At 56.7% G+C, this 12,456-nt stretch overlaps 1 protein-coding gene across 3 annotated transcripts in view; it reads right to left on the reverse strand.

Annotated features, from left to right (window-relative positions):
• Large1 (LARGE xylosyl- and glucuronyltransferase 1) overlaps window positions 1–12,456 on the reverse strand; it is a 324,947-nt gene that overhangs the window by 285,782 nt on the left and 26,709 nt on the right. Inside the window, exon 1 of one of the 3 annotated variants that reach the window (XM_013143002.3) lies at window positions 3,091–3,228. The exons of the other annotated variants lie outside the window; for them this stretch is intronic. The gene's annotated coding sequence lies outside the window, so the exon portion shown is untranslated. Of the gene's footprint in view, window positions 1–3,090; window positions 3,229–12,456 lie in introns of those variants that run through there. 3 annotated transcript variants of the gene reach the window in all.

Here is a 12,456-nt window from a genome sequence, read left to right on the forward strand (position 1 = left end):
TGAAGGCCTGCAGCAGTGACCCCTTCCCGCCCAGTGTCTCATCCAGCACCACTGCAGAGGGTTCGCGTGGCCTCCTCTTTCCCACTCTGACCTTGAAGTATCTGCACCGTCACACACGCAGGTTTTGCCCTACTTGTTTGGTGGGTGACAGAACACTGGCTTGGAAAGACTGGCATTTTTCTCCAAAGCGACACTGACACAACTTCACCTCACATAACCAAATGTCTTGCACCTAAATGAGTCACGCAGTGAAAACATAACAAGATGTGGTGGGCGGTGATGCACCTCGGGGCACAAACCCTTAGGACAAGGTGATCCCGATGGAATCTTGTTTTCTGGCACATCCACTGCGTTAAACACAGAGACAGTGTCAAACTCCTCAGGAGCAGGCAGGCTCTCCGTGGGGCTGGAGCTGGCCGTGCACTCTCTGCTGTGAAGCCTGCAGGATGGAGGCGGTGCCGGTCTTGTGCATTCACCTGCGATTGTGAGGATTAACTCCAGGCCTGCGCTACAGCCAAGCGTCTGACAACGGCCCAGCAGGGAGCCCGTGAGCACTAAGGTGGCCAGGGTAGCTCAGATTCAGCAGCGGAGGGAGCTACATGTCCCAGGTGGTCGTGGCCAAAGTGCCTATATACACTGAAGCTATTTAAAATTTAACGCAGTTGGAAATGCAGTTCCTCGGTGGACACAGCCTTTCCCCACCACGAAGAATACCCTAGGGAACAGTGCTGGCTCAGAAGTACAGAAAGGGCCTGACCTGGAGAGGCCTGTGTGACCCTTGTAGGGCTTCCAGCTTCTCTGGGTCTTGTTTCCTCACCTGTGAAGCAAGGAAGGGTAAGACCAGCTGCACAATTCAACCACGACAAGGGTGATCTGATACACATGGGCTCATGACAGCGCTCCCCATAACGAGAGCCTCAGGAGCTGGTCCCACAGCACTTGTGGGATGCGGGTGGACAGCTGACCTGGAAAGCACTGCCATGGGGTTGGACGTGGTGAACACCTGTCTACTCACTCTGTTTTCCACTGCATGTTCACAGACCTGCCGGACACTCTTCTCCCAAGTCACAGAAATGGACAAAAGCTGGCCCTGTGGAGCTCACAGCCTAGTCAAGGTGGGCCCCTCACAACCCCTTCCATTCTCACCACATACTGAGCGCCCCCAGAGCAAGCGCACATGCCAAACCCAAACCCAAAACTACCCACGAGAGGACACCTTATAACAGATGGACGGATGGACGGATGGAGAGCCAGGCTGGTGGGTGGGCAGGTAGGTAAGTGGATGACTGGACTGGTGGGTGGAGGGATGGAAGGAGGGAGAAAGGGTTGGACAATCAGATGGATGGATGGGTCAGTGAATAGCCAAAGAGAAGGTGGGCTGGGCCCTGGGCAGATCCAGAGTTGAGAAGCCTCTGGTGAATGGAGGTGGTCGATTCAGGGAGCTGTTGCCAGGCGACACTGATAAATGATCATAAAGCAGTCTGCAAACAGTGTTGTACATAAAAAAGCTTAATCGTCTTGAGCAGGAATCTGAAATCTCAGATGACTGGGCAGAGCTGGCCTTTGCTCACGTGCCCTTGGTGTCTATTCTGGGCTCTGCTGTGAGTCACCCATCAGCTGGGGCTGCTCCTGCAGCAGGACTGGACTGCCCTTCACAGGCTCTGGACAAACCAGGCCACGGAGGGTGAGACATCCCACTGCCCAGGACCCTGCGGCTCACTGTGGCTCCCCTGCAGCTTGAGAAGCTGCAGTGGGGTGCTGGTTCCATCGAGTACCAGGAGGATCTACGCCAAGAGAAGGCCAGCAGCCTGTACCCTGCCCGTGTTTGTTATTTCCGAGATCTAAACACACCTTTGGGGAGGTCTGCTCATCAGCAGGAGAGGCTCCGGCCCCGAGTCACTTAGGTCCTGCCTGAGGCTTTCCTTTTGTTTGCAAAGGAGAAGCAGAGTTTGCTTCCCACGGCTGAGATGAGTTGTTGTCTGCAGTTGTCCATTTGTGTTGCTCTGCTGAGACACAGTATAAAAGAAAAGAGGGCCACTGAGCTCACAGTTTTGGGAGTCCCAGGAGCCACCATCTGCTGACTGCCAGGGCCATCCAGCTGGCACCACGGTGGAAGCACATGAAGAAGAGGAGGTTACACAGAGAGGCCGGAAACATGCGGGACCAAGGGCCAGGCCTGCGTTTACGATGCACTCGAAGGAAAGCCTGGTCACTACCTAGGGGCAGCATTCCAAGGACCACATCCAGGTAATCTACCACCATCCTCCCCAGGGCCCCTCTTTCAGAGGTCCTGCAAGCTCATGTGGCACAGAGAGGACCAGGCCTGTAACACTGAACCCCCTGGGGGACAAACTGAAGCCTTGTCAAAACCACCGCGCTGGATGGTGCCAGCTCGCATTCTGAGCCCACAAGCGGAGGTGCAGCCCACATGCTCCCCCCCACGCCACCTCGAAGGGTGCTCCAGATGTCGCCCCAACCATGCTGGCCCTCGACTGCTGATGACAGCATAAAGCTTGTGGAGCTACCCTGCAAGAATCCACGCCAGCATCTCCTCCGGTGCCTGGGCCTTGCTTCCTAACAGTACAGCAGGACAGCCGTACATCACAGGCACAGAGCACGGGAGCACCCTGTCATCCGAAGCACCCCAGCTGCCTCTCCTGAGCAGGAGGCTGAGAAACCAGGTGAGGACTGCAGGATTCGGAAACATACTGATTAACTAGTGTGATGCAGACATCTAAGTCTTGAGCATCATCCTTCAAAACACACAAGATTAACTGAGGGGCAAGTCTTCCGGTCCATTATTCTGCAGGGACTCCTGCTAGGGCTCGCCAGGCCGGGAGGATGGGCTGGAAATGATGTCCACCTTGTGGCCTGAAATGATCTCCATCCATCTTCGCTCGGCCCACTGCCCCTGATACCACCGCACCATGACTCTCCTTGCCTCGGACTTCTCTAGCACATCCCTGGTAGTGTGGCAGGCTATCTCCAGCTCCGCTGGAGGGAACTCTTCCCACAGCGGGTCTGTGCACTCCACAGTCTTCTTTCAGCTGGCCACCCAGCCCAACTTCTCAACCGGAAATTGACGCTTACCAGTCTGAGATCCTCACACAGGGCTCCGTGCAGATGTGACAGTGACCTTGGCTGGCCTTGAGCGGCTCAGAAATGCACAGCAGCACTTCAAGGCTAACCTCAGTACTAAACCAGCTGCGGGGGGCTCCAATAGGATCCTAGGGGTGCCAGAAATTCAGGGCAGGAATGAGTCCAGGCTCAAGCCATGAGCAGAATTGAAAAGAGGGGTTCACTCATTTAGACTTTGACTTTCTGGATCTGTGCGGTCCTCTGTACCCCACTTCCCCCCAAGGCAGGCACGGCCCGGCCCCTGCTCTGCCCCTTAGCCATTCCTGCCCATCTGACACTACCACCCACTCACCTTGCCCGCTCCCTGGGACCTGACCCAAAGCTGCACTCCTAGAGCTGGCATGAAGTATGGCACGGCTAAAATTAGGGCTGTTTCCATAGATATCGCCAGCAAATCTGTCCTGCTCCCAAGCGGAAAAAGCATGCTTTGCATTCTGGCTGCGGAGAGACCCGGGCTCTGGAGAACCGGAGTATGCTCCTTCGAGCCTTCTGGTCCAGGAAAGGGAAGGGCAGCCTCCTCCCGGACTAGACAGGCAGGACGGCCCTAGCACTCTTGCCCAAAGTCCCAGGAAGGAGTTTCACCCCGAGACAGTTCCCTTCCTTCTGGCCAGGGACAGATAAGGCGAGTGAGGGAGACTAAGTCCAAGGCTTGCCCGGCAAAAGGGTCTCCACTCCAGTGTCACAGGCAGGACACTGAGCCCCGGTCCCGCATGGAGGCAGGATTGCTGTACTCAGGGTGCCCGTGGATCCCCCAGCTTATCTATCAGGTGATGAGCTGAAAGTGAGCCCCAAGGCCCCTCCCCTGTGTCCAGAACCAGGGCCACTTTGGAGGCAAGAAAGGTGAGGTCGTCCTGGGGCAGGGCAGCCTTGACCCAGAGTAACTGGTGAAGGTGAAGAGGGAAAGGCCGGTGAGATGTCCAGGGCACTGGGAGCGGCACTGAGGGTCTTGGCCCTACGGCCCCTGGGATGGAGATGATAAGCACGCCCTTCACAGGCATCAGCACAGCCCAGGACACGGGCAACTCCTCATCACTGCCATAGCTGGGTGTACAGAGGCCAGGCAAGGTTCAGTGACAGCGACAGTTCCCACAGCAAATGAGAACACCAACACGGCATGCAAGGCTTCACTTACAGTACCCTGTCTATCCAGCAGCCTCCTGAGACAGTATGGGAAACCGAGGCACAGAGAGGTAGAGTAAGTGGCTCAAGGTCACAAAGCAAGTGCATGGTAGCACCTCGAGCCAAACCCTAACCCGAAGCTGTGCTCTTGCCCACGTACCTCCAAAGTGAGGGGAGGGCATCTGACATGGACTCAGACTCAGTGGGTTTGGTTGCAAAGCCCACACCTCGGCCGCCCTTTCAAACTCTTTATCTGACAGCACAGGCCAGCTGTACATGGGCAGCGGCTGGCATTTACCACATGGTTCGCACTGCAGTACACTCCCGTGTGCAGTCAGAGCAGCCCAGGCCCACACGGGTGGCACATAGGCATGTGCATGAGGGACAGATGCCGCCTCGGAGCCTGAGTGCTGCTCTGCAGGAGCTCACGGCAGCAGCAAGCAGACGAGGAGCACCTGTGCCGTGTAGGCAAACGGGACAAGAGGTGGCCTGAGGCCATACGCGCAGCTGGCAGCAGGGCAGAGGCCTGGCCAGCCTAGGGTGGGGCCAGGCACCCACCATCCTGCGGGGTGAAGGTCCCAGGCCTCCGTTCTCAGCTAACAAAGCACAGCCACCCTTTACCCACACCAGTTACTTCCCATCTCTGTCCCCTGGACCACCTACTGCCGCAGCCACCCTGAGCTGGCCATGCACCCCAGGTCACAGGTTCTCACACAACACACGGGCAGGGCTAGGCACAGGCCCCACAGCATGGTCCAACCCTGCCAGAGACCATGGTGAGCCTTCCACACACACCACCGCCACTGTCCCTTGAGAGGACCCACTCACCTCCACCAGGAGACGGAGTGAGCGAGTGTGGAGGCCGGGCCACTCCCTCAGCCCTGCCCAGTCTGGCGCGCCCACTGCCGCCGCCCTGGAGCCTGGGCTGGGCCTGTTCCTTTTTTTAACCCCTTGGCACGAGCAGAGCTGGGCAGCAGCAGGCAGGCACTCAGATCGTGCCTGGCTCAGGAAGGGACATACACGGGGTATCTGTGTCACCTGCCCTGTGCCTCTGCTCCTGGCCAGGGCACTGAGGGCTGGGACCCCAGGCGGGGGTCCCGACCTCAGCAGATGGCGCTCCACGGGATCCGGGTCCCAGGGCCCACTCCTCACCCACCAGAGGCAGCAAGAGCACAGCACACACGGAGAGCAGCTGCGGCCGCCCCCGGCTCCACAGCCACCTCCAAGTCTCATTGTGGCGAAGACAGCAAATCGAGCCTCTGCCCCCAGCCTCTCGCCAGCGCCACCACCCGGCCTGGGCCTCCCAGCTGCCCCCACTTCCTCCTCTTCCTTCATCCGCATCCAACTCCTCTCCCCACTACACCCCTCTTCCCCAGGCCAGGAGTTAACCTGACTATGCCTCGGTTTGCTTTGGCAGAAAAGGGGAGTAATAAGCCGCCCACCACAGCAGGAATGTTGGGGGACTCCATCGCCATTTTGTGGCTGTTTCGGGTTCTCCTCGGTGGCAGACAGGACTCGGGCTTGCTATGGGTCACACAATCCAGGAAGAGGTGGTTTGCCGTGATCCTCACACACAGAGGGCCAGCGAGGTCACGCAGCTCAGCAGAGGACCCAGGACCCTCCTCAGGCCGCCCAGCCCTGAGGCAGCAACCTGTGCCCTGGCTGGAGTGCAGGGCTGCTCGAGAAGCAACATGGGCTTCCTCTGTCTGGGCACTGCATTCAGGGAGGGTAGGGGGTACTGTACCCTTCTAAGTTAAGCTTCTGCCGAGGGGCACGGCACCTGGGCCGTATATGTTCCTGCCATCGCCGCCCACCCCAGGATTTTGGGGACAGGGCCAGGCCGAGGTGCTGTGGCAGGCAGCTTCACGGGTCAGCTCAGCCTCTGGCCAGAGGCCAGGATCTTGGCTCTGGGACAGCATGTGGCACAGGCAGAACGATGGAGGGGAGGGGGCTGAGGGCCCAGCCCCAGGGAATACAGCCTCTAAGCACCGCCAGGAACCCCAGGCTGCTCAGCCTGTGTCACCCTGAGCCCTTGGGTGCCCACAGGCAGCAGGCCACAGTGGGTGGTGCTGGCCCACAGCCCGAGTGCCTTGGTAGGGGAGCTAAGTGCCTCGGTGGCTCCCCAACGCTGGGTGCCTATCACAGTGGCAGGGGAGGAAGGAAGAGGAGAGTGAGGACCCCGCTGCCCCTGCTCTGGGCCTTCTGCGGCCCTAGCAGAGTGGGCGCTGGTGGCCACGTCAGGCAGCAGAGGACACGTGGCCATGCCTGCAGTCACCACAGGCTGGGCGTGGCCATGACTCCAGGCACTGCTCTAACTGAGCTCGGCACCTCAGGATCTGAGATGAAAGGTCCTAGAAAAACAGGTGGCAGCAGGGACACAGCCTGCAGCACCAGCTCTAGGACACCAGTCAGGCCCTCAGGGCCTTAGTTTCCTCTGGGCCAGATGAGAAGACCCTGGAGACTCTCAGAGCTGTGAGCTCAAACACTCAGACCGGACCCTGTCCCCAGGCAGCCTGACCACGGTGCCAGTGCTCAAGTCATATGGGGGGCAAACACCTTGGGGGGTGGAGGTGCAGGATGGGGCAGGGCCACCCGAGGCTAGTGACAGGTGTGTTGCCCATGCCTCGCCCAGAGGACCCAGGACCCTCCTCAGGCCACCCAGCCCTGTCATCAGTAACAGCAGAGAAAGCAGGGGATGCTAGGCCCGGGGCACAGCTACAGCCTCCGCGCCCCAGCCCTCCGCTTCCAAGCACAGGTTGTGTCTTTGTGGACGCTGCTGCCAGGCTGGCTGTGAAGCCGCCACACCTGCAGGGTGCTCTGATGAGTGCAGTGCCCCACACAACTGGGGACTCATGAATTCCCAGTCGCCTTCCTGCAGATTGTGTTTTAGGTGATAGTTTGCTTGTTTATTTCAAAGTAAGTTTCTTTAATCTGCCAAGAAACCCAGTGTTGGCCTGCCCCAGATTAGCCCCGCTCTGAGGATTCTAAGCTGTACATGCCATAGTGGGCAGTAAGGTCTCCATAGGAGCCTGAGCCACATAGATGGTGGCTTTTTAGAGAGCTAGTCTTCCTCCTCCCTTCTCTCCAGTCCCCGCCCCCATCCACATGTCCCTCTTTGTGTTTCTTTTGCGAAGAAGAACAGGAAGATTAATCAGTGGAGCTGGTAGAAGGACCCCACGCCTATAATCCCAGCCACAAGGAAGGCTGAGGCAGGAGGATTGGATAGCAAGCTTAAGGCTGACTGGGACAATTTAGCTGGATCCTGTCAGTAAATAAACAAGCAGAGGAGTAAGCTGCGGATGTAGCTCGGAGGTGGAGCGCTTGCCTGGCAAAGCAAGTGAGAGGCCCAGGTTGCCTTCAGCCACACACAGACACACGCGCACGCACACACACACGTACCCCAGTGGAGACCACAGTGAACGCTTGGTGTGGCTGGGTTTTAAGGCCGATGACGATCTGTCAGGAGGTGACTGGGAATTCATGAGTCCCCAGTTGTGTCTCAGGCGATGCACTCAGCATGGCTCTGTCTTGTCCTCCAGGCCCTGGGGTCAGGGTACCTCACCCCGTCCTGAGCCAAACACAACGTATCACTAAAAGCAAATACCCTTTTTTTTTATCCTGTCACTGGCCAAGCTTCTACCCCACAAGTGGCCTGCGGTCTGCTTCTCTGAGTTCCCCCCACAAGGACTGTTGCTTCCACGCAGACACTGTCACCCAGGTCTCCGGAGAAAAGGTCACTTGCCAATTAAACACACGTCCACTCCCGTCTATGAACGTGCAGACCAGACCTGGCGGGTGGGAGGGCTGGCAGCTGGCAGAGGGGAGCCGGCCGAGATCTGGCCCTTCTGAGCCACTGCACTACTTCTCCCAACGCTCTGAACCTCTCCTGGAGATGAGAAAATAAAGAACTGCCTTGCAGAGGGAGTGAGGTACCTGTGAGGTCCTGGGTTCCATCCCCAGCACCCTGAAAACACTACCCTGCCATCACCTGCACCAGGGCCACCGGGGTGGCTGTATTGCGGGGTGAGACTGCTGGGCACCTGTGACACCCGGCCCCAGGTGGCAGTCACAGTCTCCTGCCACCTCTCAGTAGGGCACATCAAGGAACCCTCAGGGCACCCAGACACTGCTAGATAGGACTGACTCCTCCCAGACACCTGCAGGTGCCTCACTGATGAGGAAGACAAATGACCTGTGCTGGGCAGGGGCAGGGCAGAGGCAGAATCCGAGGCTGGACCACACCCTGGCCCGAGTCCTGGGCTGTGGTGGGGTCTGGCTCAGGCCACCTTCTCTCTAAGTGCTGACTGGATTGGGCTTGGCCTCTCCCTCAATGATAGGCCAGCCTCTCCTCCCCAGGGCCACTCCCATTCCCCTCTGTCCCACAAAGACCACTGTGTCTGTGTGTGACCCCAACAGTCAGTGTCTTCCTGGACTCACAGGTCACATGGCCAGGATCTGTCGGCTTAAGGACTGAATAACAACCAGCCCCTCAGGACACCGTCTCTGCTGAATCCCTTCCCCGCAGGCTTCCTCTGCTGAGCTCTGATGCTCTTGGGGTAGGGGGTTCTCCACCAATCTGTTCCTATGGACTGGACCCAAGGGCTGCTTTCGGCCGTAGCTAGGTAACACTGATGGTCACCTCTCCGTTTTTATTAATTGCTAGGTTAATCAAGCATCCAAACCACTCCCCCATGATAATGTACTCAGATTTCTACCACAGCAGAAAGAAAAAAAAAAAAAAACAAAGAACAGGTTTAAGCTGAAACATAGCACAGAATCCAGTGGCCATTAGGTCCTGGTGTAACTGTCACAGTTTTCAGAATATTTAAGTCCAAGTTGAACAGCTGCAAGGAAGGCCTTTCCTGGGACCTTGATGGCCCACAGCTTCTCTGGCGCAGAAGCAGTGACAGAGGGCACGGGGACATTATTCTCATCAACATTACCAGCCTTCCAGCTTTCAGACAGGGAATCTGAGGCTCACTTGAGAAATACACTGTGTACCTCCAGAGCCCCCGACGCAGTGTGACAGAGCCAAGACCTGGGCTGGTGCATTATCACTGCACGGGTCAGGGCGTCCCCACCCTGGGGGCCTGGGGGTCCACTGCTGCCTCCCTCCCGAGGGGAGGATCAGCTCTTCCTCCGGGACCTTCAGCCACACTGGTGGTGTCAGCAGGGGGGGCACCTGTGCGACTGTCAGGCAGCAGAACCTGTAGTGAGGGCCTCGGGGGTCCGAGGCCGGTATGTGTTCTGCCCTGTGGGCATTTGGGATGCAGAGCTCCACTGGTCACATGGGAAGCCCCACAGAATGGTGATACTCGCTGAGCACATTTAAACCTCTTGAGGACGCTGTGGCTCTCTGCCCAACACCGCAGACATGAAGTCTTGCTTGCGAGAAAAAGCAGTTCTCTATTAGTTTGTTCCTTATTCTCTGGGTGTGTTTTGTTCTTTTCCTAGGTTGCTCTGACCACCACTGTTGTTTCCAGTGACAACAGTGGTGGTGCTGTCTCACACACATGCACACACGCATACACACACACACACACACACACACACACACACACGCTTAAACCTTGTTAAATAAAAATGGGCTCACTGAAGAGGTCCTGGTCTTTGTCCAACCTGAGGCGTTGACCTCCCGCTCCCCTAAACCTACAAAATTCTGTCTTTCTGTATCTCTCATCACAGCCCTTGAGTAGGCAACAGAGGTCTGATCAGCACCCAGTATGCAACTAACACCTTCTGCCTCCAGCAGAGCTCTGCTAACCCTCCCAGCTACTAGAGGCACGTTTGCACCTGATCGTCAACCAGGGATTGCTTTAAATTCTGGAACACTTTCCCAAATGAGCATTTCCACTCTCTGCTTCTGTATGGCACAACAGTGACACTGATATAACCACACCGCTCTGTCTCTCACCTGCCTCACCACGCTCTTCTGCAGACGGTAAACACAGAATCAAGGACACAGGGTGTGACCCTTCTATCTAGACGTCCCCCAAAGCCTGAACACTCTGAGTCTAGGGCGTGTGATTCTGGGATTAAGGGAGTGTGGGAATCAGTCCACCGAGCTGTGGGTACAGATGACGGGAAGGCCCACCCTAAGAGGTTGGTAGCCTGGAGGGGAAAAGGGACAGGGAGGCCGCCGCCTGCCCTGCCACAGACTGTTCCTCCGCTGCGAGCCACCCTGCCTTGGAGTCTGCCAACTGAGGGCTGAAACCTCTACAGACTGAGGTAAATAAACCTTTCTTCCTTTAACCTGGAGTGTTGGGTATTTTGTCTCAGCAACATGAAAAATAAGGCACATGAAAAGGGGAATTATTTATTTTACATTACTTCACCTTTTATTTGAATGTATTTAACATGTTTTGTATTTATGTTGACGTACTTTTCAGCCTTCTGATTACAAAGAATAAATGTTACCCTGTCAAACTGTTTTCCTACTAAGTAGCTTTTTTTCCTTTAATTCCAATAAAGATGCCACGGCGACTGTCAGGCCAAAACCCAGTGCCGTCCCTGAAGGCTCCCACACGGAGGCGACCCCGCCGCTCTGGGTGCTGCGCCTCGCTCTGGTTTCCATGCCCTGTTCGAGCCCCAGGTTGGGAGAGGAAGCCGTGCGCAGGAGCAGTGCCCAGCTTCCTGTCGGCTCAGCGAGCAAACTGCTCGGCACCGGCAAGGGCTGAGCCCCAGTGGCTGCTGCTAAGCCACCAGGTGAAGCCACCCCCGTGCTCTTGAAGGAGCAGGTGCAGAACTCTGGAGAAGACAAGCAGCTGCTGGGAAGGCTGGTCTAACCCTCGGCACCCCAGAGGACTCGGAGAAACAGAAGATAAGCAGGCGTCACAATCACAGTTCAGTTTCTCAAATGGAGACTAAACAGGTCCTTTGTAAAGGCAGAGTCTGGTTAAAATACAGACGTCTTATTTTACAAAAATAGGTTTTGTGGAAGTGACACAGCAAACCATCATGGTAAGCTTAAGTGTCGTCAAAATACAGGGCCCCCTCCACCTGTGTGAGGCCGGTTTCTGTGTCCGCCTGGGCTTCAGGAGGCGTTAAAGGTATGTGGGCCAGAGCAGGGTGATCACCTCCAGATACGCATCCAAGGGTCCTGAGTGCTCATTCCTCAGCAGCAGCTGGCCTGTCCAGGGCAGCTCCAGGCCACGGGGTAAACACTCGGAGTGAAGTCTCCCACTGCACACCGGCAGCAGCACCCCTTCCTCACCAGCAAAGACCCAGCAGCTCTCCCCACTTTGTGCTAAATGGAAAAGGCTCACTTTCCAAGCCAGTCCAAGTCATTCACACCTGTGGCCCCACTTCTGTCCCCCAAAGTCTAAATGCACAGGCTGACAGAGGCAAGGCAGTAGGGTGTCTCCAGAACAGCCCCAGTGGTAAACTCAACACGGAGAGCAACAGTTCTGTTATCAGTAAACCCCACAAGCAAGCTGACCTCGTCAACTAAAGGACTACAACCAGAACTGAGGCACCCCATAAACAAGCACATCCCGACTGGAAAATGTCCTTACTTACATCATTTCCACAAGAAAGGGAAATACAAGGCCCCACCTCACAGCCCCCCCCAACCCATCTCAGAATGGAGCAGGAATCCTGTGTCCCCAGATCGTGGAGACCCCAATGGACTGATGGAGCACTCTTGGCCTTTACTGCTCTGTGAGCCAATTTTCCACACATCTGATCACAAACCACCCGCCTGGCCTCCACGAGACGGACACATGGCTGGATAAACTGGGGTGAAGATGGAAACTCACCACGATGGACCCAGGATTCTGAATCAACAGCCCAGTGAATGAGGACAGCTCTGAAAGCCCCCTCCGCCTCCGAGGCCACCAGCACCTGTTCAGCAGGAAGTAGCTGCGGGCTCAACACCTCCGCAGTGGGCCTCAGCAGCAAGGTGACACCAGGAAAGGGGCAGAGAACAGATGCCTAGCTCCAGGGAGAGAAGGGACCTCTACGCTGCAGCTGGGGAACTCGAGCCTCCCGCCTTGTAACCGTCCTAAAATCTCTGAGGACCATTCCATGGCAGAGCTGAGACAATTATAATTAAGGAGAGGAAGCAACTGCACCCCAGGATCCCAGGCAGCACATTCAGGAGACCCAGACTCAACTACCTCTCAACGGTTAAGACTTCCCCAGGCACTCATGGGGCTTGCTGTCAAGAAGTGGGGGCTGGAGGAGTGGTCACCAGGGGGG

This window comes from Cavia porcellus, unplaced genomic scaffold, assembly GCF_034190915.1.
Source record: "Cavia porcellus strain 051 isolate PalLab524CR breed Dunkin Hartley unplaced genomic scaffold, mCavPor4.1 scaffold_8, whole genome shotgun sequence".
NCBI lineage: Eukaryota > Metazoa > Chordata > Mammalia > Rodentia > Caviidae > Cavia > Cavia porcellus.